At 39.3% G+C, this 27,091-nt stretch overlaps 1 pseudogene; it reads right to left on the bottom strand.

Moving 5' to 3' along the window:
- Window positions 1-27,091, bottom strand: part of LOC121295013 — a 43,906-nt pseudogene that overhangs the window by 12,196 nt on the left and 4,619 nt on the right.

Here is a 27,091-nt window from a genome sequence, read left to right as displayed (position 1 = left end):
CAACGAAGCTCAAAATGCAATTTTAAGTGACAGGAGGAAAATGAAAGCAAATCACACTTTAAAACAGAAAAGAATATACAGCTATGAACAAATGTTTTGCATCATCTAACAGATTTAACAAATTTTGCTTCATAAAGTCAAATGAAACCTGCTGATTATGGTTCTAGTAGACTTTTGCGATAAAATTTCGTAATTTATTTGGATTACATGATGTTGAATAAAATAACTAAATTGTGTGTATATAATTATTTTTTTTATTAATGTCTCAATCCTAAAATGCAAAATTTTTGGCCATAGTTGTAGTAACTAGCATTACATGATTTATAATAAATAATAATAATAATCTTTATTTTTATACAGCGCTTTTTATAGTGGACCACCATCACAAAGTGTTTTACAAGATACAAGACTAGAGTGTGTGAACTATGCATCAGCTACACAGTCACTTACAACAACGCCTCACCTGAAAGACAGAGCACAAAGAGATTAAGACTTGCTCAGGGTCACACAATGAGTCAGTGGCTGAGCTGGGATTTTAACTGGGGACCTGCTGGTTAGAAACCTGTTTCGTTAACCACTGGACCACACAGCCTCCTAATGATTTAATGCGGATTCTATAGAATCTCAGGTGAAATGCTTTCTCCTACTCAATGCATCCCTCAAAAACAAAAAAAGCTTAGAGCAAACTGCTACTAATTACTTGCAATAACACTTACAATTCTGTTTTTTACTTTAGAGATATCATTGAATTTGAACTTCATTTGGCATTGCATTGAATAATCATTTTAAAAAACACAAAGGTCACTTGGTCAATGGTCTCAAAAAGAGAAACATGGTTTCACAGTACAGAACAGTATAGCATTGGTTAAAGAAACGGGTTTGTAACCAGGAGGTTCCCCAGTTCAAATCCCAGATCAGCCACTGACTCGCTGTGTGACCCTGAGCAAGTCACTTAACTGCCTTGTGCTCCGTCTTTCGGGTGAGACATTGTTGTAAGTGACTCTGCAGCTGATGCACAGTTCACATACTCTAGTCTTGTATCTTGTAAAACACTTTGTGATGGTGGTCCACTATAAAAAGCGCTGTATAAAAATAAAGATTATTATTATTATTTATTATAAATCATGTAATGCTAGTTACTACAACTATGGCCAAAAATTTGTGAAAGGCGCTATTTAAAAATAAAATATTATTATTATTATTTACTAATTGCTGTACATCTCATCTGATTCTCATGGCCTTAAATGTTTTTATTTTTTGTATAAATGTAGTCCAGCCAATTATTTTCCCCAAATTCAGAATTGCCCATTATTCTTCCACACTGCAGCAGTTCCCACAACAGTTTACGACTATTAAAGGTCTGTGGGTGTTCTCCAATCCCACGACTAAGCCAATTCCCTCTGGCCAGGGAACCGCCAAGATACATTCCCTGACGAATCCCAGAGTCAATGCAACATTCCCTGTGGAATCTCCAGTGAAGTTCAGTGACTTTGCACAGCCAGGACACAAACCTGCACTCCTGACTGTATGATTCACCCTGCAGATGTGCCATCGGCCACTTGTGTGAATTACTGTATACTACACAACACTACAGTTTCACTTGCAGTATACCCCTAACATTTACAAGGGCTTATAATGTCACAGTTAAAACAATCAATAAAAGGCCCAGTTATGAGCTACATTTCTGAAGAGCACTTTACAGAACCAGGGAATGTATCTGTGGTATTACAATTCCAGGATAAACATGTAGCTCATGGAATCCCCGTGCTGTAAAATTATCTAAAACAATCCAGCTGTGGCTTATCAAATCAACCTCCTTTTTTTCAACCATAATTTTGTTTGTAGTTTATTTATGTCTGTAAGAATGTTTTGATGATATTTGTGGCAGCAGATTACTAGTGATTTACAGTACTTGGAATTAAAATAAATATCCCACATGGTTTTAGTTCAAGCAATATCTGCCCTAATAAAACCCAGGGATGATTCTTACCTCTCGTCTCAGATCACCCTTTCATTTAATGCGGTGTCTTTCCACTGGGGGACAGGGTCTGTCACCTCCCCTCTTTGGAGACTTGGCTGCAGTCACTGGGACACTGGGAAAAATTGCCTTTCCGGTTATACAATGTGAAGAGTGTAAGACCGGTATGAAGTTCTTGAATAATGTAACACTGGGAAATATGCAAGAAAAAAAAAAAAACAGGTTTAAAAACAACACTAGCCCTAGTCCTAGCCTTGTAATAAATTGTAGCTATACATATAGCAGCTTTAAAGAGTAATGGGGTCCCAAAAAATACAGCGTTACACATCCCCACGTGTTGCTATAACTGTTTAAATAACATAGCTGTAAAATGTCTGTCAGTGTAAGGATTATTGCCCACATTGTCAAACAGGTAACACAGCAATAACAGGCAAGCCAGAGCACTTCAGGTTTTTTTTGTCTTGTTTTTTTTTTGTTAAATCTCCTACTGCATTTACAGGGCAGCTCTCAAACAAAAGTACACTAAAACTTTAAAACAGACTTTAAAGTTCTGTATAAAAAGTCAGGATGTTAACAAAGAAAAGAAAAATGACAGGTAAGTTATTTAAACAGTTGTAGCAACCTGTGGGGATGGGTAACGCTATATTTTTCAGAACCCTGCTACTTATCTTTAAGAAGTACCAATCCTAGGGTTGGCTTATATAAAAAGCATGCAGTCTTTGGTTTACTCTGTACTAAATAACTTTTTTTTTTTTTTTAAACTACTGTACAGTATCAACCTCTACCATATAATGTTTAATCAACCTGTTTTGCTATCCACATTTGATGTGCGAAGACAATCTTCAGTGACTAAAAGCACATCAGCACTCCAGCTCACAGAAAATAAGTCTGATTTCTTAAATATATGATAGTGGTGTGATAACTTAGTGTAATAGTAGTTTGACTGGCAACAATTAACCATTACACTGCGTAAAAATCACTGCGCACAGGATTCAAATAGGTACTAAAAAGTAGTGATGGGCACCAATATCAATATTTTGAGGATAGATAATTTCCATATCACAATATCGTAAACTCGCAGAGACATACATTTTATTGCAAATACTGCTATAAAAAGTAGTATAAATCAAGTTTATTAGGTACCAAACGCTATTTGCATGATGCATTATTTTGAGATACGCACATACATCAGCGGTTCATTGCATTTTCTCTGTGTGATTACTTACGTTATTATTACATCTAGAAATAATGCAGGACACCATATGCAAAGCAGCTGAAGATTCAATTACTTCAGGACTGTGCGCAGTGAAGTATAGAAATATTTTGGTTTTGAGGTGGCTGACGATGGAAAAGTAAAACAAAATAACAAGACGTTTTTCTCCATGGATTTTGTGAAGCAAAGTGCCACCAAGTTAAAGTAAGTTATTGCTTTTCACATAAATAAATAAATAAATGTGCACAATATCGATATACAATTTTCATATTGTTGCCCACCACTACTAAAAAATAATACATGAAAGACCGAGCGATTAGAATCCACGCAAGCAAAATAAGTGTATTGTGCCTGGTTTTTACTGTCCACATGATTCAAGCCAAAACATACAGCCTTCTGTCAAAGACATACAGTGGCTTGCAAAAGTATTTGGCATTTTTCCTATTTTGTTGCCTTACAACCTGGAATTAAAATGGATTTTTATTTGGATTTCATGTAATGGACATACACAAAATAGTCCAGATTGGTGAAGTGAAATGAAAAAAATAACTTGTTTCAAAAAATTCTAAAAAATAAATAACGGAAAAGTGGTGCGTGCATATGTACTCACCCCCTTTGCTACTAAGCCTCTAAATAAGATCTGGTGCAACCAATTACCTTCAGAAGTCACATAATTAGTTAAATAAAGTCCACCTGTGTGCAATCTAAGTGTCACATGATCTCAGTATATATACACATGTTCTGAAAGGCCCCAGAGTCTGCAAAACCACTAAGCAAGGAGCATCATGAAGACCAAGGAGCTCTCCAAACAGGCCAGGGACAAAGTTGTTGAAAAGTACAGATCAGGGTTGGGTTATAAAAAAATATCCAAAACTTTGAACATTCCACGGAGAACCATTAAAGCCATTATTAAAAAAATGGAAAGAATATGGCACCACAACAAACCTGGCAAGAGAGGGCCTCCCACCAAAACTCACGGACCAGGCAAGGAAGGCATTAATCAGAGAGGCAACAAAGAGACCAAAGATAACCCTGAAGGAGCTGCAAAGCTCCACAGCAGAGATTGGAGTATCTGTCCATAGGACCACTTTAAGCCGTACACACCACAGAGCTGGGCTTTACGGAAAAGTGGCCAGAAAAAAGCCATTGCTTAAAGAAAAAAATAAGCAAACACATTTGGTGTTCGCCAAAAGGCATGTGGGAGACTCCCCAAACATATGGAAGAAGGTACTCTGGTCAGATGAGACTAAAATTGAGCTTTTTGGCCATCAAGGAAAACGCTATGTCTGGCGCAAACCCAACACCTCTCATCACCCCGAGAACACCATCCCCACAGTGAAGCATGGTGGTGGCAGCATCATGCTGTGGGGATGTTTTTCATCGGCAGGGACTGGGAAACTGGTCAGAATTGAAGGAATGATGGATGGCACTAAATACAGGGAGATTCTTAAGGGAAACCTGTTTCAGTCTTCCAGAGATTTGAGACTGGGAAGGAGGTTCACCTTCCAGCAGGACAATGACCCTAAGCATACTGCTAAAGCAACACTTGAGTGGTTTAAGTGGAAACATTTAAATGTCTTGGAATGGCCTAGTCAAAGCCCAGACCTCAATCCAATTGAGAATCTGTGGTATGACTTAAAGATTGCTGTACACCAGTGGAACCCATCCAACTTGAAGGAGCTGGAGCAGTTTTGCCTTGAAGAATGGGCAAAAATCCCAGTGGCTAGATGTGCCAAGCTTATAGACACATACCCCAAGAGACTTGCAGCTGTAATTGCTGCAAAAGGTGGCTCTACAAAGTATTGACTTTGGGGGGGTGAATACTTATGCATGCTCAAGTTTTCTGTTTTTTTGTCTTATTTCTTGTTTGTTTCACAATAAAAAATATTTTGCATCTTCAAAGTGGTAGGCATGTTGTGTAAATCAAATGATACAAACCCCCAAAAAATCAATTTTAATTCCAGGTTGTAAGGCAACAAAATAGGAAAAATGCCAAGGGGGGTCAATACTTTCGCAAGCCACTGTACAACATACAGTACAAGCTGGAGACGAAGAATAAATACGTTGTCCTTGAAAGTGCAGGAACAGCACATCACATCCCACTTCACTTCTCCTTCTTTTTGGTTTTCCTCTGCGTTGCTAAATCATCTAGTTTCTTGTCCAGTTTCCTCTTCATGTATGCTTTTTTTGCCGGGTCTATGGATTTGTCTTTAGTTCCGCTGCCTGCGTACAGCACCCCTTCCCGGCTGATTCTCATGCGGGCCTGGGCCTTAGCCTTGTTGCCACAACCATGAACGTGCAGAACAGCCAGACAAATAATTTTCCATTCAGTAAAGCAATGAAATGGAAGGCTTTCAATTGTCACTTAAGTGCTTACATTAATGGTGCACTTGCGGTACTGTAGTTGCATGAAAACTGCAGTTTCATTTCTACACTCAGGCAATCTTTTTTCTTTACAATTGCAGCCTCTGCTTGCCTAATTAGATATTTCAATGACTGAGATTGTTAAAGAAGCAAAGCCTGGTACAACATTCAATCTGATACTAGTTTTGGCCATTGCAAAGCTTCATGAAATATCCACTACAGAAGGTCTCTTGAATACTTTCAAGTTCACTACATTGTGATAAATTAAATAATTAGGGTTTTCTCAAGGAGCTGGAAAAAATCTCTGGTATATACTGTATTTCAAATGTGTTTACACATAAGCTATTAACAAGCAGTATTCCTTGGAATTTAAGACACACTTTTTAAACCATTTTTTTTCTTCCCAATTGGCTTTCGTCTTAAATTTGAGTATAGTGATGTGTGTATTAAAATTGCTAACAAAAGACATGACTGTCTGAGTACACAAACAGCAACGTGACTGACTGCAGAGAATGTATTGCTATCATTTCAGTTTTATGTACAGTATGTTGTAAACCGATGTCTGTTCAGATGTTTATTTATTTCCATTTTCACCCCCCTTAGACTTTTCCACATTTTATTGTGTTACAACATGGAATCAAAATGGATTTAATTAGGAGTTTTTGCCACTGATCAACACAAAAAAAGTCCATAATGTCAAAGTGAAAAATAAAATCTACAAATTGTTCTAAACGGCCTGTTCTAGGCAGATTCACAGTTGTGCCATATTCTCTCCATTTCTTAATAATAGACTTTACTATGCTTTGGGGGAAATTCAATGCCTTGGAAATATTCTTATATCCTACCCCTGACTGGTGCTTTTGAAGAACCCTATTCCAGATTTGCTTGAATGTTCCTTCATCTTCATGATGTAGTTTTTGTTAGGAAATGCACTAACCAACTCTGGGACCTCCCAGAAACAGGTGTATTTAACCTGAAATCATGTGAAACACCTTAATTACACACAGGTGGACTCGATTCAACTAACTATGCGACTTCTAAAGACAATTGGTTGCACCAGAGCTTATTTAGGTGTGTCATAGCAAAGGGGATGAATACTTATGCAATCAGTTATTTTCCGTTTTATATTTGTAATTAATTTAGAACAATTTGTAGAATTTATTTTTCACTTTGACATTATGGATGTTTTTTGTTGATCAGTGGCAAAAACTCCTAATTAAATCCATTTAGAATCCATGTTGTAGCACAATAAAATTTGGAAAAGTCCAAGGGGGTGGATACTTTTGAAAGCCACTGTGTATATATATATATATACACACATACACACACACATGCTTTGGTTGTTCAAATGTTTGTGGTGTACTCAATAAAATAAAAAATAATTACATCTGACTGATTTTCCTTTCATTATACTGTTGACAGTGTTTTGAATACAGCCGTCAGAAAGACTGCTGCGGGGTTTCTAGTTTTCTACTGTACATAGCCAACTGCTGCAGGAGTAATGTTTAAAACTCTGTTGCAATGTATAATAACAAATATAAGATATCAAAACTGTACATATAGCACTTGAGGGGTTCTGGTACACAAAGTACACTGATTGGATCTCTTTAGCCTCACCTCTAAGTGTGTGTTTACTATTACTAGTAAGGATTTTCTTCTGGAATGGGCAAAAAAGCATTTCAAGCTATATGTTGTTGTGAAATTTCATGCCAGCGAACACCTTTCTGTGTCTTATTGCTTAATTATGCATGGTAAAAATAACTGAAAACATTTTGAAAATGTAGCTATGAAAGCTAGTCCAGTGGTCCTGTGCAGATGTAAACAGGTGGGACAGCAGAGGTTTCCTTGTGGAATCTGTTAACTGGGTGGCTGGATTGTTTTTAAATGCTTTATGTGTGACAGCCCTTTCATCGACTAGTGGCTCCAGTAAAGGGCCAGTCTTACCTCTGGGATATGGTGACTGAGGCAGTAATACTTGTTACAGTGTATGCAGTGCTGCCCCATTGTCCGCACACTGGCTTTGCACTTAGAAAATCCACAGATGCCATCAGCTTTTACAACAGCAGTAATGAGGTCGTCAAAATCTGTATCAGCTGTGGCAGAGGCAGCAATGTCAGCCCCTTTAGTGGATTCCTTTCCTACACAAACACAAAAACTGCAATTAGAATCCGCCAATCAAGCATGTATGTGACACACAGCGTGGCCATCAAATCAATGGCAATATCGATATGAAAGAAGTGCTAACAAGGGCTTTAAAATACATTTTCTGTGTTGAAGATTGTATTTGTTTTTCTGTGTTTTTATCCGGGATATGCAGCTATTTAAAATACAACGCTGTACAGTAGGATAAAGATTTCTTCTTTTTCCTTGTATCTCATCACTTCTTGTGCTACTGCCCAATTTCACTCCTGCAGTATGCTCTAGCTGTAATTAAATCATGTGACCTACAGCAAAGGAAGGGATTGGGAATCAGGACACAACATTTAACAATTTTAGCGTCGAATTTGAAAAAGTATGTACAATAATTTCTTTCATTACAAGCTAAGAACCAAATTAACTAAAATTACCATGTAATGGTGAAATTGATTGTAAAGCATTCCTACCACTTAAAAATGTTCAGTTTTGACAAACTTGTGTTTTACCATTCCATTCCATTAAAAAAGTGTGTACACTAAAATACACATCATTAGTAAAACTGCACCTACCCTTGCTGGCACTTTTTGATTTCTTTGAGGACTTTGTCTGTGCGTTTGCTTGGTGTCCGTTGGTGTCCACTTTAGCTGTACACTCAGTAGCCTTTGGCACTTCCTTCTTTTCCCTTTCTTCTGTATCTTGTTTGGTTTTCTCGACTGATTCTTGGACTTTCATTTCTGTGCTTCCCTTAGAATTCAACTGAAAGGTGTGCGGTGTGGAAACAGTGATGTATCTCTCCTTGCCCTCCCCTTGTGCTCTCATGTACAAGCCCCAGTTCTTCTGAAATCTGGTGCACCAACATCCGATCGTGTGAGTTCAGCAATGGTGAGAAATCCAGCCTTTTCTTATTAGGGTCTTTAAGATAGTCTAAAATCCTGGCTTTTAACTCTCCGTAACTGTCTTTAATTGCCATGCCTTCCACGGCTTCATCTCTTTGTGAGTTGAGTGGCTTTGCAGTCTCACAGCTGCTCTTAATGCTCTTATTATGGTCTGTTTCTCTCTGGCTTCCTTGCTGCTTCTTGTCCCCTCCTGTTACTTCTGCTTCCTTACACCTCTATATCCCCATCACATTTCTATCAAGATGTCGATAACTTTAACAAGCAATTTACCAACTGACTATTAGCCATAATTCGTTAAGGAAAGGAGCTGTGGATTTTTCGTGGGGGTGCATGACTCGTGACATCTAGTGGTCAACCCATTAACTGCAGCCAGGGAACAAGCTTTTATCATTCTCATATTAAGTTTGATTCTGCACCGCAGTAATCATATCGGTCCGCTTTTAAGAATCAGACGCTTATAAGAATCAAAACACCCGGGACGGATGTGATTCTTATAAACAGACTGCACTGCCTACTTGTAAAGTTCAGGATTATTTTCAAAACTCTCCTGCTCACCTACAATGCCCTTCATCACACAGGTCCCGAGTACCTCCTCAACCTGCTGACCCGTTATGTCCCTGTCCGCAAGCTGAGGTCAACAGACTCTGGCCTGCTTGTTATCTCAAAGCAAAAGTGCACCACACTTGAACGCTTGTTTACCTTCATGGCTCCGACTTTTTGGAACTCTCTCGCAGCTTTGGTGCGTGATGCTCCCACCGTCGCTCGCTTTAAATCAACTCTCAAGACCCACCTGTTCTCTCCTGCTTTCCATGCTCTCGAACCCAGATATCTGAAATTAGCTGCTGTGCTGCTGTTACTATTTAATGTATTATGCACTTTCCACTGTGTGTTATGTATCATGCATTTCTCTGTACTTAAAGTATTATGGATTTTCTTGTATTTTACTGTATCTTGTAAAGCACATTGTGATGGTGGTCCACTATGAAAGGCGCAATATAAGATTGATTGATTGATAAATAAATATGAAAAGGCTTAGGTAAATTAGTCTAAAGTTCACCTAACATTCTAGTTTTGTATTTATGAATATTGTAACATATTTCCTGAAGGATTACCAATATTTAACAATATTATTAAAACCTACTAGGGCACTACGACTTCTATAAGCTAGATCCATATCAAAACTTTAAAGCAAGATGTGGAAGAGTGAAAGCTTTAGACACAGTATTGATTACAGATTCCTTGAAGAACTGTGAGAACTACGAGTAGTAAGACACATCTGAGCTTATTACCTTTACCATATTAAAACCTGGAATGCAATAGGAGTCCTACCTCTGTGTGATACATGTGCATGTCAACTGTTCTATTCTCTAATAAAATGTTTTTAAATCCCAGTTGTAGTGACTAAATCTACAATACATATCTCCTGCTGTGAAACATGCTTTTGTTGTTCAGTGAGGTACTGACTGATTATGAAAGAGCAGGAGTCCCTCACTGTAATCTCTTCAGATCACACACACAATAACAAAACAGCGGCAGCCTTTAGTCAGTGTCGTACCTAGTCTGTTCGATAGGACTAGGGCAGCACCACAGCTTCTTTTTCTCTCCCCTGAAAACCGTCCACAGATTTTATTTCCAGCTCAGCATGCTTGTGGGAAAGCTGTTGTCTCAGCATGTCGACCTGCGGGTAAACAAGAGAAGAAAATCAAGGCCAAAGATAGAAAGTGTTTCTCTATTATTGTACTCTCCCAGCTGTACTCTAACAAAGTAAAGCTGCAGTGTTGAGAGCACAGTATTGAAAACTGCCAGGATATTAAATAGTACACTGTAATCGAGAAATTACTGATGGGAACATAAGCCTTAATCCTTAAGCACTGAATGTACTGCTTGGAAAAAAATAAGGATTCATGTAAAAAATGTTTAAGATGTTTTGAACATCTTTCATCAGCTAAAAATCCCACAGTGCCGCACGAAACCATATTACAGTATGCGTTTGTTATTGAAGAGTGTGCAGTTCAAAAGGTTCAAGAGGGGCCCAATTTGAATATAACTGATGTTTTTTATGTTTTCTGGCAGTGTGTGTTTCATAGCATGTATATCAATTCCACTAATATTGCCTGTTTACCTACAGGTGATAAGGTGGAACTGATATAAATGCTTTGGAACACACACTCCCTGAAACCGAAAAGGTAAGGGGTAGATAGTGAAATTGGGGTAGTTTATTGGAAGTACCAGTACTTGGTGTTATTTGTCCTACCTTTTGTTTGAAGTTTGCTGATCCTTACTACTAACGTAGGTATATGTTTAAAGCCTTTATTCTATCTTGTTATATTATATTTATCTCAATGCGAAACAAAACAATTGACAGCCTATGAGAACTGCACCATTATTTTTCTTTGAAACCCTGTATTCAGATATAGATGTATATTAAATTAAGAATCTGATCTGGTGGTTCTTAAGTAGTTTTCCAATGTGCTGCTGTTCAGGAACAATGTGTGGATTCAGTGTTAATGAGAGACACATCTTTTAACTTGCTTTTCAAACAAGAGTGTTAGGAGACAGCAGATTACGCACTAGTGCCCTTTATGACACCTCATTAACACATTTAGCTATGTCTAGCTTTAGAAAGAACCTGCCCTTCATCAGCGCAATGCTCACAGAAAATGTACCATAACCAGACGATATGTACTTGCAGCATGTTTAGATATACAGTACGTTTTAACTATGATTTTCTTTAAATGTAATCTAGACATGTTTTTGTTTTATGTAAGTGGAATGTTAACTATTAAATAGATTATAATTGTACAAACTTGCTTGATAAGAAACACTGTATTGCTCAATGGCCCTGATTTGATATAGACTGTAAATCCAAAAATGATGCCATTTAAGCCTTCCTTCTACCAAGATCACCCTTAGTGTAGCTCAGCATTTACAATACTGTTGTACTGTACAGTCTCTATTAAGTACTATTACTCAATGATGAATATTTCAAAGCGTAACCAGTACAGTAAGACTTCTATTGCCGCACACCGCTCACCTTCCGATAATAAGCAGCGATGACAGCAATATCCTTCGCTTGTACATCAGCCTCGGTCAATGCCTGTATGTGAGCTGCCACAATTTCACCTTGTAGAGTGTGAAAAAACAAAATACTAATTAATCAAAGTAATCTGACAGATTTCTTTCAAAATAAAAATGATTCTTGTTTTATCTTTCAGCACTATTACTGTTTCATGGAAATAATAAACCTGTTTCTGAATTATTAAAATGTCAACTGCCTTTAGGTTCATATCCTATCAGTTTAATGTCAAACAAAAATGAATACCATATTAAAAATAAATAACGTATTTGATAACGGCAGGTGATCTATTTGTGAACATACTGTTTGATAGCACTGTTTGTGTACTACATTTAAAAATGCTTGGACATTTTTTAAACCATTTATTAATGTCACTGTATATTTTAATGGATAGCAACCGCAACTGCACTATCGTCTATCTGAAAACAGATGCGTCACAAAAGACGTGCGATTAGTTGGCTACCAGTTTCTGAGGTGGACTGTCAGTTTCCTATTCCACAAGTTACCCCTAACAGACATCTTCTTCTCTTACAGTTTCTAAAGGATAAACTGGAAAGAGAAAACGGATTAACTTGTACTTTGTTGAGAAAACTACAACCTAGTCAACATTAGAATCCAAAGTCAGGTCACAGCAAAGCAACAGTTATTACACTGCAGTGCAATTAGCATCTCTGGCATGCATCGTGTACTACAGTACCTTATGTAACTGCATTGTTACTGATGTTTTATAGCAAACACTGTGAATGCTGCCTTCTATAGCTCCTTGAATGAATTAGAGGCAGTAATCTTTGATGAATAATCACGTATTTCTCCGATTTAAACCTTTTAAACTTGTCACACTGAATTGGTTCCATCCTGGAAGCCCATCGTTGTCATGAACCCTATTAACAGGGTATCTACACTACAAGTTGATTTGGTCTACCTATACCCCTCCAGGATTCCCAAGAGCTTTAAAATGCTCTGAAAAAATTACAGTTGTGGCGGTAGGGTATAGGTTGATCACATCAACACCTTTGTATCACAGGCAAACCAGTACTGCGGAATATTCTTTGTCTTAAATAAGAACAGTCGCTATGGGCCCTATTTGCCACTGTGCTGTAATGTTAAGGTTAAGACTTAATTAAGATGGGCAACAAAAAGGCTACAATTTCAAGTGATTCATGTTTTCTTTTATTCTTAAATTACCTTTATTTTCATAATGCATGTCCCTTGAACTGGGATATACAACCTCAACGCATTTTCAACACAGCGTACCTGGATTCCCTTTAGACTGCTACTCCACTTACAGTTCAAAGAGCCCGCAACTCGCTGTGTCTATCAGCAGCAGAGGAATGCTGGTCTCTTTATTGGGAATGACCCCAGGCAAGTCCCTGTTAAACAACCGTTTAATACTCACAGCAGGAGATACTAGACTACAGTACAATAACCACAGCAAGAGATACCACACAGACTACATTCACCACACACCTTAAAGGAATGCTCTCATGAACTGTATCTTTAATGGACTTAACTAACATTATTACTGTTCCCCTCTTATTGTGCCAACAAAAAATATATAAGCTACATATTAGGATGCTTAATGATTTGATCACAACTACACAAAATTATTAAAAATAAATAAATAAATAAATTGTGGTAAATAAAAACATTTGTACAACTATATGGTTTACTACAGGATTGCTTTTGAAGCTAGTGGAATCATATAAAGATAACAATATAGAAGTAGTAGGAAATCTGCAGGAAGGTTATTATTCTGAGCAGTTTTTTGATAGTCAACATTATTTGACACCTCCCTGAATATTTGCTTTAAAGCTCGGGCCCTTCAAATAGCAACTTTGTATGGGTATAAAATACCCTCCAGGTACCAGATTGTAACCATTAACATTTAACCAATCAAGCAATCTAATTATTTGTATATACCGCCTTTCATGGCAGAGCCATTGCAAAGCGCAACCTTGCAACACTCCATGAAATGAATTAGTAAGAAATACCACAAATAAGAAATGTGTCTACATCCACTGAAGACAGAGTGTTGCAGTGGGATAGATGAACAGGTACACACTATATTTCAACACATGTTTGAGAGCTCCCCTGAGGTCACAGGGTGCTTTTAATTTTTAATAAGGCTCCATAATGTGATGATGGAAAAATAAAATTATAAACAAAGTGCTTCTGAACAAAAAGAATACCCTAGTAAAGATAGCCATGAGATTCCAGAGCCGTATCACGTTTTTCTTCAAGATAGTCAATTTGCACAACTTACTTCAACATGTGACCTTCCACTGAGGAGTGGGCCGCCAATCTCTCATCATACATCTGTTCAGAGGCCCACTGCATGATTGCGTGATTCGTGCGGTACAGCACTGTCAGCATCTTCACAAACTGGTCTCCATACTTCTGTATGAGATGCTCCATTAAGCTCAGAGAGAGGCCCTTCGCAGCAGCTCTGCATTGGAAACAATACTGGAAGTGAAGAGGGCTGGCCTGTCATTCATCAGATACATGACAGATATATCATCCCTTACAGGGCTCACAAAACAGATGAGACGCAAGTCAGTTTGCTACATTTGCCAGGGATCAGCAGAATGGAGATGTTATGTTGTAGTAAAAAGTTAATACTAAAATATTAAAAAGGGTGAATTATAGTTATAATTAAGATTCTAAGCCCAGAGCGCTTGATGTGTGAACCTTGGTAACACAGAGATTGTTCAATAAGTGAGTAAGCATTGATAAAGCTGAAAGGCAAAAGCATAATGCTGGCAAAGCATTTTTGTTTTATCATTCATTAATATCGGCGCATCGATGTCTGACAGCAAAGCAAAATGGATTTTGCTCAAATACTACCACATGACCTACAGACACTGAATCATATTCAACAGTATATTCAAGAAAGATCATATTCAACAGTAAATGTGTCGCGCTGGAAAAAGATCCATTGAGAGCAATTAGATGAGCTTGTCCCCCCCAGCTCTTATTTTCTACATGACCGTAAATTAGCTTTGATTCTCTTAAGTGAAAAAATATCTTGCTATGTTTTCATATGCATCCTTATTGCCTTTCTATGATTTTCTAAACCATTCTCAGTGGTTCTGAGTAAATTATCCTATAATTGTCTACCATTAGCTTGCACTTAAGTCAACTGCTGCTGTGGACTTCCACTGGACTTTAATGTACCCATTCCACAGTCAAAAGGCTATTGTCTCTGGACTGCTCTTCACGACAGTATACTATTGAGAACATCAATACCAGTGTACTCAGCCTTCAATAGCATCACTCAATTTAGCTGATTGCATGCTACTGGAAAAAAAAAAAAAAAAAAAAAACACAGTCCAATGATTGCAATGATCATATGGTAACCGATGTTGTGTGGTCCAGTGGTTAAAGACACAGGCTTGTAACCAGGAGCTCCCCGGTTCGAATCCCAGCTTAGCCATTGACTCAGTGTGTGACCCTAAGCAAGCCACTTAACCTCCTTGTGCTCCGTCTTTCAGGTGAGATGTTGTTGTTAGTGACTCTGCAGCTGATGCATAGTTCACACACCCTAGTCTCTTATAAAGCGCTTTGTGATGGCGATCCACTATGAAAGGCGCTATATAAAGATTATTATTATATGCTATTTGGATATGAAATTTGACGCAATATTACAGGAATAAAAATGTCTGAAATCAGCAGCAGACAGAGGGCTTTATTCCAATGAAATATCAATATGGATTAAAGGAGACTAAAACAGCTGTTGGTTAGTACCTGCAAACATTTGAAAGTTCCTTTCCAAGCTTCTCTATTGGACCAAGGTGGTGGTTTCCATGTCCTAATAATTCTAAACAGACCATAAGCAGATCATTGATCATGTCTGTGATTATGTACCTTGACTGATGTAGTTCACAAGATAGTTCACATCACTACATATTTTCAGATCCATTAGCACCCAGTAATGGACCTGGAGATTGATCATTTGATCAATGGTGCATGAAAGTTCTGAGGTTACAAGCCGTATAAAAAACTAGTACTCCACTACAAACTACATAGTCATTACTGTCTGTCTCCTTTCCATAATGTTAGATTTTATCCATCATGATTACCAGCTTCATTTCCTTCAGGCCCACACAGTGATACAGGACAAGGGTCTAGAGAGATGGCGGGAACTGTGTCTACATATGATGACCAAAAACGAAACATTTAATGTTTAAGTTGTCAAACCTTTGATGAAACTACCATGACGTAGATTTGCCACATTCTTATTTTTTACCATGTGCACTGAGTCCTATGTACTGTAAGCCAGCTTTTAAGGTAATTGTTAATACACTGCATCAATTTTTTAAATGTCAGCAACATTGCCTTTTAATATTAATAACATCTCATAAGTCTAAACATACTGAAGACACGAAGTTGTTTTAAGATGGAACGCTCATCAAAAAATTAATGCAAAGTAGCCTCTCCAGCAGATCGGACTGCAACAGGGAGATGCAGCTTGCATTTAATACATTTGTAATTGGAGGGACAGCCAACTTGCATCAAAATGCATGCTACATATTGCAACTTTTTGTCCTACTTCAAACTTTATTACTTGCTGTTTAGGAACTGGCTGGAAACCTTTCTATATAATTATGATCTCCAACTTTTGATGCTCTAATAGAAATTGCTAGCTTTCTTATCTTCACAGACAAGCACCGTCATGACCCTCTGGAAGAAAAGCGCGAACACGAATCATGTCTACATCTTGACATGACTCATTTTACCTAGAAGCAATATTCAACCGTCTTTCTAAAGTACCTGCATATCAGAATCCCCAAAAGTCTATTCCAAGATCCACACATCATTATTTTCTCAGACACAAGCTAGGTGAAATTAAATTTAGCTTGTTGCAATATGACACTGACATATGATTGGAAGACGGAGGGAAGTAGAAACAGCTTGAATTTTTACTTTAGTGCAGCTTTCACATAACTCTTTATTATTGTTAGTGCAAGTGACTGCTAGGAATAAATTGTATACCTGCAACAGTATCCGATTAAAGCTACAATAAAATAGCTTTCATTGATCATTGAATTGAATAGGAAGGCCTTGATGCAAACCACCAACCATGCACTTTCACACACCGATCTTTACTAACTCACTGTGTTCTTTAACGGATTCATCTAGAGAGGTGAATGGAAATGAGGCTGAATAATGCAGTGAAGCTTTCTGCAATGTGCAAAAGCAGCACTTTCTACTACATAGCTGAAATGGACATGATGAAGTGTGGCACCAACTACTTTTTTTTTTTTTTTCCTATCAATTAAACCCGTTTTTTTTCAACCCAATTTGAAAATGCACAATTCAAATCATGTTGCTGCAACCCACTAACCATATCAGCAGTATTACAAATCCACAGATGAACACAACAGTTATAGTTAAGCTTTACATTTTTAAGGAAAAAAAAAAAAAGGTTTCTGTTCATGAAACTGTTCTTGGCTATTAAGAGAACAACAGTCCATAACAGTTGCATGACAAGCACACTATTTCATTATTAAAAACACTTTAAATATTCTTTAACTATAACATGAGTTTTGGGTCTGCTCTGTGGTATTAAAAAGCTCTTGGAGTGCCCTCTGGTGGCACAGTAAAGTCATGACAGATGTAAAGCACCAGAAATGGCTTCCCTCATCTACTGCATGAAACCAATGTGTGCTTGCTACTATATGTTACATTGCTTAGTGTTTTTTAATATTACATACTATTATAACGGTCACTGCAGCTGTTTTAACTAAATGCATGGAAAAGGTGTGAATGACGAAATTGATATCTCTGCAGTTAACTTCTCCACTTTGAGGGTAGAATTTGAGACTGTTAGTTGAATTTGAAATTATTACATTGTGGAAGTAAGCCAACAGCATTGCAAAGAGATATTCAGGACAGCACAAATGAATTGAGGGAGAAGCAAAGTTTCCTCTGGCTTTTTTTACTTTTCTACGATGATAGACTGAAATGGGCACTTTGATATGGAAAGCAACGTGTCTTCAGTTTTTCTTCCAGGTTACTATTTTTCATAATCTCTTTCTTCTAATCTTATCAGCGCTGTAGGTTCAGTCTCACGTTCACATATGGATTTTGAATGAATGTATACTCTGAGGTGGTGTTTTACTGTATAGTGTCTGTAGTTTTCTATTATTTAATTTAAAATTTCCTTTTTAATACCACACGTGTGTTCTCTTTTACTGATTCAGCTTAGGTAACCACTTGACATGCCAATGTATTCCAGCTGAAATTGCTTCTGAAATGACTTGAGCCGGGGAAGCATATTTGTGTTGAACAGGGCTTCAGTGACCAGTGCAAATGCTTCCCTACCGCACTCCAGAGATACAGCCTTGTACACAATACATACGTAATACAGTGAGTGCACACTCCCCCTGAAGTTTCCCTTATTCATATGATATGCAGAATTGTAATATAACCTGTGGAATTAACATTAGAGTCAAACACAAGCCATCACAGCAGTTATATATGTACTGTATATAGTCTACCTTGACTACATTGTAAGTTTTTATTTTACAACCTAACAGCAAATGAAGTTCCTCTGATCCTACTCAATTCTGAGGTCTGCTTTAAATAGCGGTAGACCTAAATACTCTGTACCAACCCTGCTGTATATAAGCCCAATGCAGAGTTCAACCTCGGCAGTTACATACATGTGTTAGAGGGCTGTATCAGTGTGCAACCTACAAAATAATTGTGGTCTATAAAATGGAGAACTCCGCCATTGCCGGTCCCAAGCCCGTGATGAGAAAGGAGGAGGGTTGGGCAAGGGGCTAGCGACCCCTCCCCGTAGAAAAACCCACTGCTTCAGAAACACCAACAGATACATCAAACATTTCGGTACTGGGAGAGGACGGATCTCCAGCTGGAGGTTTTATGACGCCGGATAGTAAAAGCCAGTCTCTGGAAGCTGCCAGGCCAATGACCATCATCTCCACCAGGACCACCATCACCATCTGAACATGGAACATGCGCACCATGTACGAAACACGAAAGACTGCACAAGTGGCTGCCGAGATGAGGAATTACAACCTTGCCATCCTTGGAATCAGTGAGTCAAGATGGACTGGTTCCGGTCAGAGGAGGCTTGCCACAGGGGAGTTGCTGCTGTTCTCGGGGGATGAGGAAGAAGATGCGCCGCACACCCAGGGAGTTGCCTTGATGTTATCCAAGACAGCCCAGGGAGCGCTCATTGGGTGGGAGGCACATGGCCCATGGATCGTCACAGCCTCCTTCCGCACCAAAAAGAGGAGGATCAACATGGGCGTCATCCAGTGTTACGCACCAACGAATGACAGTGAAGAGGAGGACAAGGAGGACTTTTACAACAGACTGCTTACCATTGTACAGGACCGCCCAGGACGGAACATCATCATCGTCACGGGTGACTTCAACACCAAGATTGGCAGAGACAACAGGGGCTATGAGGAGGTCATGGGGCAGCAGATGCTGGGTGAGATGAATGACAACAGGGAGCGATTCGCCAACCTATGCGCCACAGGCAACCTGGTCATCGAAGGAAGCTTCTTCCATCACAGGATACACAAGGCAACTTGGGTATCACCAGACCTGTCGACGGAGAACCATATTGACCATGTGTGCATGGGGAAGAAGTTCAGAAGATCTTCAGGATTTACGTGTCAAACGAAGAGCAGACGTTGCTTCAGACCATCATCTCCTTGTTGCCTGGTTGCAGCTCAAGTTGAAGAGGAATTGGATAGGAGGGACCAACCAATGCCAGCGTTACAACACCATGCTCCTGAAAAACCCAACCAAGCTAGAAGAGTTCACCATCTTACTCTCCAACAAGTTTCAGGTCCTACAAGAGCTGCTAGAGGAAGAGACCATCGACGAGAACTGGCAAGGAGTAAAGGCAGTATCATCAACCTGTCAAGAAGTCCTGGGCCTCAAGAAACACAACCAAAAGGAATGGATGTCTGCAGAAACTTTGAAGGTGACAGTCAACAACAGTCGCACGTGAGCTGGAAAAGCCAAGGCACAAGAAGAGTATTCTGAAGTGAACAGAAGCGTCAAGAGAAGCATCAAGAAAGACAAGAGCAACTACATGGAGTCACTGGCAACAGAAGCAGAGGAAGCAGCTCACCAGGGAAACATGCAGGACCAGTATGCCACCATCAAGAAGCTGTCAGGAAAGTTCAGCAAACCAGAAAGACCCATGAAGGACAAGGAAGGGAGGACAATACCAGATGAAGAGGGGCAGAGGAATAGATGGGTGGAGCATTTTGAGGATCTGCTGAATAGACCAGCTCCACAGGAACCACCGGATATCCAGCAGGCTGATAGCGACCTGCCGATCGACTGCAGTATACCTACTAAGGAGGAGATCCGCATGGCCATCAAGCAACTAAGGAACGGCAAGTCTGCAGGACCAGACAGCATTCCGGCGGAGGCGCTGAAGACTGGCAGAGACCAGCGTGGAGATGCTTTACCCACTCTTCAGCCAGAGCTGGGAAGAGGAGCAAGTTCCTTCAGAGTGGAAAGAGGGCTACCTCATCAAGCTCCCAAAAAAAGGCGACCTCAGCTCTTGCTCCAACTACAGAGGGATAACGCTGCTGTCCATCCCAGGAAAGGTGTTCAACCGAGTCCTACTGAACAGGATGAAGGACGAGGTCGACCCCCAGCTCCGAGATCAGCAGGCTGGCTTTCGCAAGGATAGATCCTGCACTGACCAGATAGCGACGCTGCGCATCATCTTGGAACAGTCACTGGAGTGGAACTCGCCCCTCTACGTCAACTTTGACTGTGAAAAGGCATTCGACAGCGTAGACAGACAGACACTCTGGAAGCTGCTGAGACACTATGGTGTGCCGGAGAAGATCATGAACATCATCCAAAACTACTACGAGGGGATGACCTGCAGGGTGGTCCATGGCCGGCAACTCACCAACGCCTTCCTAGTAAGGACAGGAGTGAGACAAGGATGTTTGCTGTCGCATTTCCTGTTCCTGCTCGCGATAGACTGGGTTATGAAGTCATCATCAACCCAAAAGCGGAATGGCATCCAATGGACTCTCTGAACACAGTTGGACGACCTTGATTTCGCCGACGATCTGGCCCTTCTCTCCCATACCCAGCAGTAGATGCAGGAAAAGACCAGCACCGTTGCGGAAACCTCAGCTTGCTTGGGCCTCCACAGGGGGAAAAGCAAGATCCTCAAGGTCAACACAGCAAATACCACACCCATCAGGCTGGAAGGTGCAGCGCTAGAAGAGATGGAGAGCTTCACCTACCTTGGCAGCATCATTGACAAACAGGGTAGGATAGATGCTGATGTTACAACCCGAATTGGCAAGGCAAGGGCAGCTTTCCAACAACTGAAGAATGTCTGGAGATCCACAGACCTGACAGTCAACATCAAGATCAGGATCTTTAACACCATCGTGAAGCCGGTCTTACTTTACAGAGCCGAGACCTGGAGAACCACTGTCACCACCATGAAGAAAATCCAGACTTTCATCAACACCTGCCTCAGAAGGATTCTGCGAATTCGCTGGCCAGACAGAATTAGTAATGAACAACTGTGGCAGCGGACAAGACTGCAGCCTGCAGAAGAAGAGATCCTCCAAAGACGCTGGAGATGGATCGGCCACACGCTCCACAAGCCTGCATCCAGCACCACAAGGCAAGCCCTCACCTGGAACCTTAAGGGGAAAAGGAAGAGAGGTCCCCAAGGAATACATGGCGCCGTGACCTGGAGGCCTGAAGAGGACAGGCCACACCTGGGGACAGCTGGAGAGATTGGCTCAGGACCGGGATGGCTGCAGAGCGTTTGTTGGCGGCCTATGTCCCAGGCGGGGCAACAGGCGTAAGTAAGGAAGTATAAAATGGATGTGAGTTTAAGATATATGCAACTGCAATGGCTGTGGATTTTTTTCCAGCAATCTACTTAAGAAAATACAAACAGTAAGTATAACACAATTAATAACCATCTTAATTATAAAGTGTTATACACAGTACATATGTGTGTGTAACCAGGATTGGACATCGTTTTTTCTAAAACTGATAACAGTTATAAACTCCCCAGTTGCAACAGAACTGTGACTTCCCATCTTAACTTATATGATCTCACTGCACTGTAGTGTTTTCTCTTAGATTACAGTCACAATCATATGTTCTGTGTTTGTAAAAAGCTTAAACACCGATTTTAAAAGTGACATTTTATGGCGGCACAGCAACTGCATGTCAGTCAGTTAGCATCTCAGACCACTGAATTGAATGGGAAGGGTTAAGGACAGCAGTACTGTATCCCAACAGCTAGGAAACATGCTCCAGCTCAGTTCAGCATGTCAGACTCAAATCAATGAGCTCTTGTCAATGAGCTCTCGATAAATGATGAGACCAGAAACAGTCGATAAATAAAAAAGCAACAGCCAACACATGTCAAAATAAAGTTTTTTTTTTTTAATAACTGCTTTTTATTCTTGTGGCAAGAATCTTTGTTTTGCATGCCTTTGATAAATGTTTTTCCTAAAACTGACGTGATCTACTTTTTGACAAATGGGACAGGCAAGGACAAAATAACACTTCTGAACAAAATCTGAACTCTGTGGACACCATACAACAGATGCATCCAGACTGTAGCACTTTTCCCACGGAACACCCTCCCTCAAGAATGGTTTTGCTGCACTTTAACACACAACGAACACGCGAACACACAAAATATGCTAGAGAGAACAAGGAAAAGTTTGCATAGGCAACTAATAAATATAAGCTAAAAGTGGGGTTTAAAAGTTCATGTGCACATACTTGACTGCATATCAAATATGTACCAATGCATTCTTTTGTAGTTGCCTGTACATTTACAAGCTAACAATTGCTTACATAGAGCTGGAACACTGCAGGCTTGGGTCCTTTAATTGAACGGGCAAATATGTTTTTTAGTAGTTTTGGCAGCAAACCAGGCACATAACAAAACACAATTTCATCTGCATCAACAGCGTGTCCATTACTAGTCCCTTATAACAGTTTCCTGCAGGATACCATGATCAAAAGAACAATACCAGCATGTTAAAGAAAAGAGAAGTTTTATATGCAAGTGGGGCGTTGTTCTCTTGATTTAATAGAACAAACACGTAATGCACAGCACCCTCCCATGTATTCTAATGTAATGAAGTGCACAGTATTTTAAAAAGCAAGCAGGAACTAAGTATGGATGCGGAGCTCACGTGTCTGATTTGATGGTGGGTGGAAGCTGCTTGTGATCTCCAGCCAGGATGCACTTGGGGGCCTTGAGAAGTGGAATCCAGCAGCGCCTATGCACCCTCGTCAATCACAACGATGTTGAAGTAATCATTTGGCAGCAGCTTCAGAGGGACATCAGCAGAGGCACCTGGGTAACAAACATAAGCCAGATAGGAGTGTGTTTGCACATATTGCAATGTGAAAGTTACTCAAACACAGGGAGTACTGACACCCTCTATTCATTTCAGCATCATTCTGCCAAGTAGCATGCAATAAATGTCTGCTTTTTGGTTTTAAATCTCGGATGAAAGCATCAAGATCCATAGTTCTGTTAGAATCACTCCATTGTGTTGAAGAGGTTGGTTGACGTTGTTAACTTAGTTGTCAGTGAACAGCAAAAAACACAAGACAGGGAGGGTGTTGGATAACAAAGTAACCAGGTTAAAGCTCATTGAGATGTCTCATCTTGTTTCCAAAAGATTATCCTGGAAAGATACCAAGAAAGAGGGCTAGATTCTCAATGTTGATTACTCTAAAACTTAATTTGCACAATTTTCTTTCAATAGCAAAAACACATCCAATAAAGTAATCAAATCAGAAATAAACAACTCATTTAAATTTAGAGGTTTCTAGGGTTGCTTATTTGTATAGAATTGTAAATGGTGTGTTTTTTGCTTTTCCTTTAAGATAAAAATAACGCTAATGAGGGTATGGAGTAAATAGCTTTCTGATTCCAGCACAGGGAGTATGCTGTATGTAACAGGGCAGGTGCTAGGGGCGAACAGGCAGCCACACACAAAAGCGCTTCAACCGATGTACAATATTTCACGACATAATCATGTTTATTTCGATCATTTGACTATTTATTGTACTAAAAATGATTACTGATAATGGTGCTATCAGCAGTAATCTAATGCTATAAAGGTCAGTGCCACTCTACAGAGATGTTTTGTTCCTCTACCTGTATACAGCTGATTTGTCCATAAACAGATACTGGAGGGTGTTGTGAAGTGCTGTGTAATTAAACTGGACATCAAATATATTACTGTATTTATTTACAAACTTAATTGGGCATCAGAATTGTACTTTATTTCACCCCCATCAATTGTGTGAGAGAACAGTGATACTGCTTTATTTTAAAAAGTGAAAAAAAAAAGTGTGAAAGAGAAAGACCTACTAAAAATGGGTCATGGCTTAAGATATTCCTTATAACGTGACCAATTTTAGCCGATAATCGGTAAAAAAAAATGTATCGTCTATCACTATGTACACCCAGGTTTGTTTACACAAGCAGCTATAGCACTTTTAACCTCATTCCACCTAAATGGGTCACCCGTAAAGGCAGTGCATCACACAGCAAAACAAAGACAATATTTTTGTCCTGCTCTGTCGATACATACTGTATGAGAAAGGGGATTGAGGGTTTCCAGCAGGGAAGCTCTCAATAAGCCCAAGCACAGCTGGACACACAGCTGTACTAGTGGCCAGCACTACCTCCGCTCTCTTGAGAATCTGCGTGATGGCTGTCTCCTCACGCCCCCTTAGCTCTCTCCGAAGGGTCTTGATCTCACTGCGCAGGTGGCTCCTGTCTCCTTTGTCACGGGACTTCTTCATTTTGGCCTTAAACAAATACAAAAATGTTGCATTGCAATTTGGGATGGGAATTTTAAACGTTTAAAACGTATAAACTCTAAAGTGGTTAAACATTTAATAATATGCTAGACGTATAACCGTTCAAGTGACAAATGTCACCAAACATTTTTTATGCATTAGTATGTAAGATTTTTTTGCTGATCAGTGGTGGATCTTTAACCCTACTAATACTTCACCTAGGACTGCTTTATTGGACCACTTATTAATAATATTACATACTGTACAATGAGGTCTGTGCAAAATCAGATTTAGAAATATTACTGGGATTAATGAACTAGTCCCCAATTCAATCATCCAGTTTTTTGTCTCTTCTATATTTTCTACAGTTTCTGTTCTATGTCTTGTGTGCTCTAAATCAAAAGCTGTTAACTTTTACACCTCCAAGTGAGACTCATCTACAGCCTTGAGTATCAAAGGAGAGCCTGTCTGATTTCCTCTTCTTCACCAAGTGTTTAAGGCTTGATACTTCATTTGACTACACAATGACACCTTCTCACCCTGAACTGGCAGACAGTAAGAGCGTCTGTTGTTGAAAGGGGGATGGGGGAAGTCACATAAAAAGTAGGATTGTGAGAAGCAGAAATAACAAAATGCCAGCAACTCTACATCTCTACAAAAACTAGACACTGAGGAATTGATTAAAATGTAGCTTCAAATGTCATTTTAAAATCAATTTGTATTACTTTTGATGACTGACATTTTTCTATACATCTCTTTACCTTGTTCTGAGCTTGCTTTAAGATTACCTGTAGGTGTCAGCAATTAAAATTACAGTTCAACCTACTTACAAAGATAGCAATGTTTAAAAAAACAGACAAACACCTCAAACAACATATTTGTTGTTTTCATTTGATTTTTTTTTTTTTTAAGATGAAGCAAACTTAGTAAAGCAAATTCTTAGTGACTGAGACCAGGTTATTTATTTATTTATTTATTTATTTTTCACACTGATAAGTCACCGACGTCAGTAACGGTAACCCCGAGTTTTGTGGTAAACTAACACAGAGTGTAAGGGTGTTTGAATCAGGAGGTCCTGGAGGACCATTCCAAAGTTTAACAAGTAAAATAATTAACTATTTTAAAGGCTGGGCTGAAGTTGAATTGGTTCAAGTAAACAATTTAGAAAAGGGCTGGAACTGCTAAGTTTGGCCACCACTGGGAAACGTATTAAAGGCTGACTCATCCTTCAAATGCACGACCGTCACTCAGGACTTCTCCCTCTAGCTGTGCGACTGTCTGGCTACCCAAGGTGGAGTGTTGGGCAGATTTGTATTTTTCAAAGACTTAAGCATGAACCAACCTTTACAGTTATCATACATCTCTGCTACACACAACATCCCACTTTTGCTTTAAATCTTGCTAAACGTTCAACCAGGTTATCCACAGCAACATTAGACGGGGCACCGCAAAGAACCTTTAAAACATGGATAACAAGGAAAAGTTATTAAGTATAAGGGCTCTTTAAACAAACCAATACAATGATCACTCTCAATATGGGGGACCGTTGGTTCAACAGATTCCATGCGGTGGCTCTTAACTGCAGGATCAAGGTTTCAATAGGCGTCTTATTTGTTGTTGAATCATTTGAATTAGACCCTCCCTGTAATTTAACAAACTGTAAAAGACATAAAAGCAATTAAGTATCTTCATCAGAAGAAAAGGGTGAATAGAGACATCCCTAGTGCTAATACAGTAACAGGAAAGAAAATTATTAGGTTTATGAGACCCATTACAAGAACCTTACATCAATTATTCATTATTTAAAAATGGATATTTTATAGCTCTGCTTCTGAAACACAGCTTGCACCGTAGTTCATGACTGCCCTATTCTTTACTGTATTTGTACTGGAAGGTACTGAAGTGGTGTAGGACAGCAGCTAAAGCACTACACATGTCTGCTAGATTTCACATTTGCCTGCAAGGTAGTAATAAGAAAAGAAGCAGGAATCTCCATGGGAACACCAAGCTATTTACTAAGCAGTAAAAGAAAATAAGCAACCACAGTTCTGAATGTCAAGAGATAATATTCTGGGGGTGCCACTGCTTGCAGATTTAAATGCAGTGCATTGCAATAACAAGGTGGTTGATGCCTGTTAACAACAAATGAAACTGACTCCTGAGTGGATAAACGACCCAGTTGAGGGCCGTTTATATTAGTGAGGGTAACACACAACCAACCTCTAAAGTATAGCAATTACGCAACAAGTTTAAGCTTGTAAAAAAGTTTTAAAAAACGGCACCCGAAATCATTGTAGAAAAAAATTAAAGTGTATTTCAACGCAATATAGCCATAATATCATTATTATTATGAAATTATATAGAAAGTTACTTTGAAAGTGCTGGTCAATGTCAGTTTCAGTCAGTGGCTGGAGGCTGAGCTGTGCTGAGGTTTCAAAACTAAAGCCTTTATGATGCAATTGAGTCTGTATGTTGTAGGATATAAATGGAGCAGTCGATTCTACTGTCTTACATTAATAAATACAGCTCTGGTAAATAATTTGCATGATAAACACAACACAGTAAAGACGCATCTTCATGACTGAAATATATTTGTCTTTTAA

This window comes from Polyodon spathula, chromosome 19 (genome assembly GCF_017654505.1).
Source record: "Polyodon spathula isolate WHYD16114869_AA chromosome 19, ASM1765450v1, whole genome shotgun sequence".
Taxonomy (NCBI): domain Eukaryota; kingdom Metazoa; phylum Chordata; class Actinopteri; order Acipenseriformes; family Polyodontidae; genus Polyodon; species Polyodon spathula.
The sequence above is the reverse complement of the archived record's forward strand: the minus strand, read 5'-3'. Positions and strand labels throughout refer to the sequence as shown.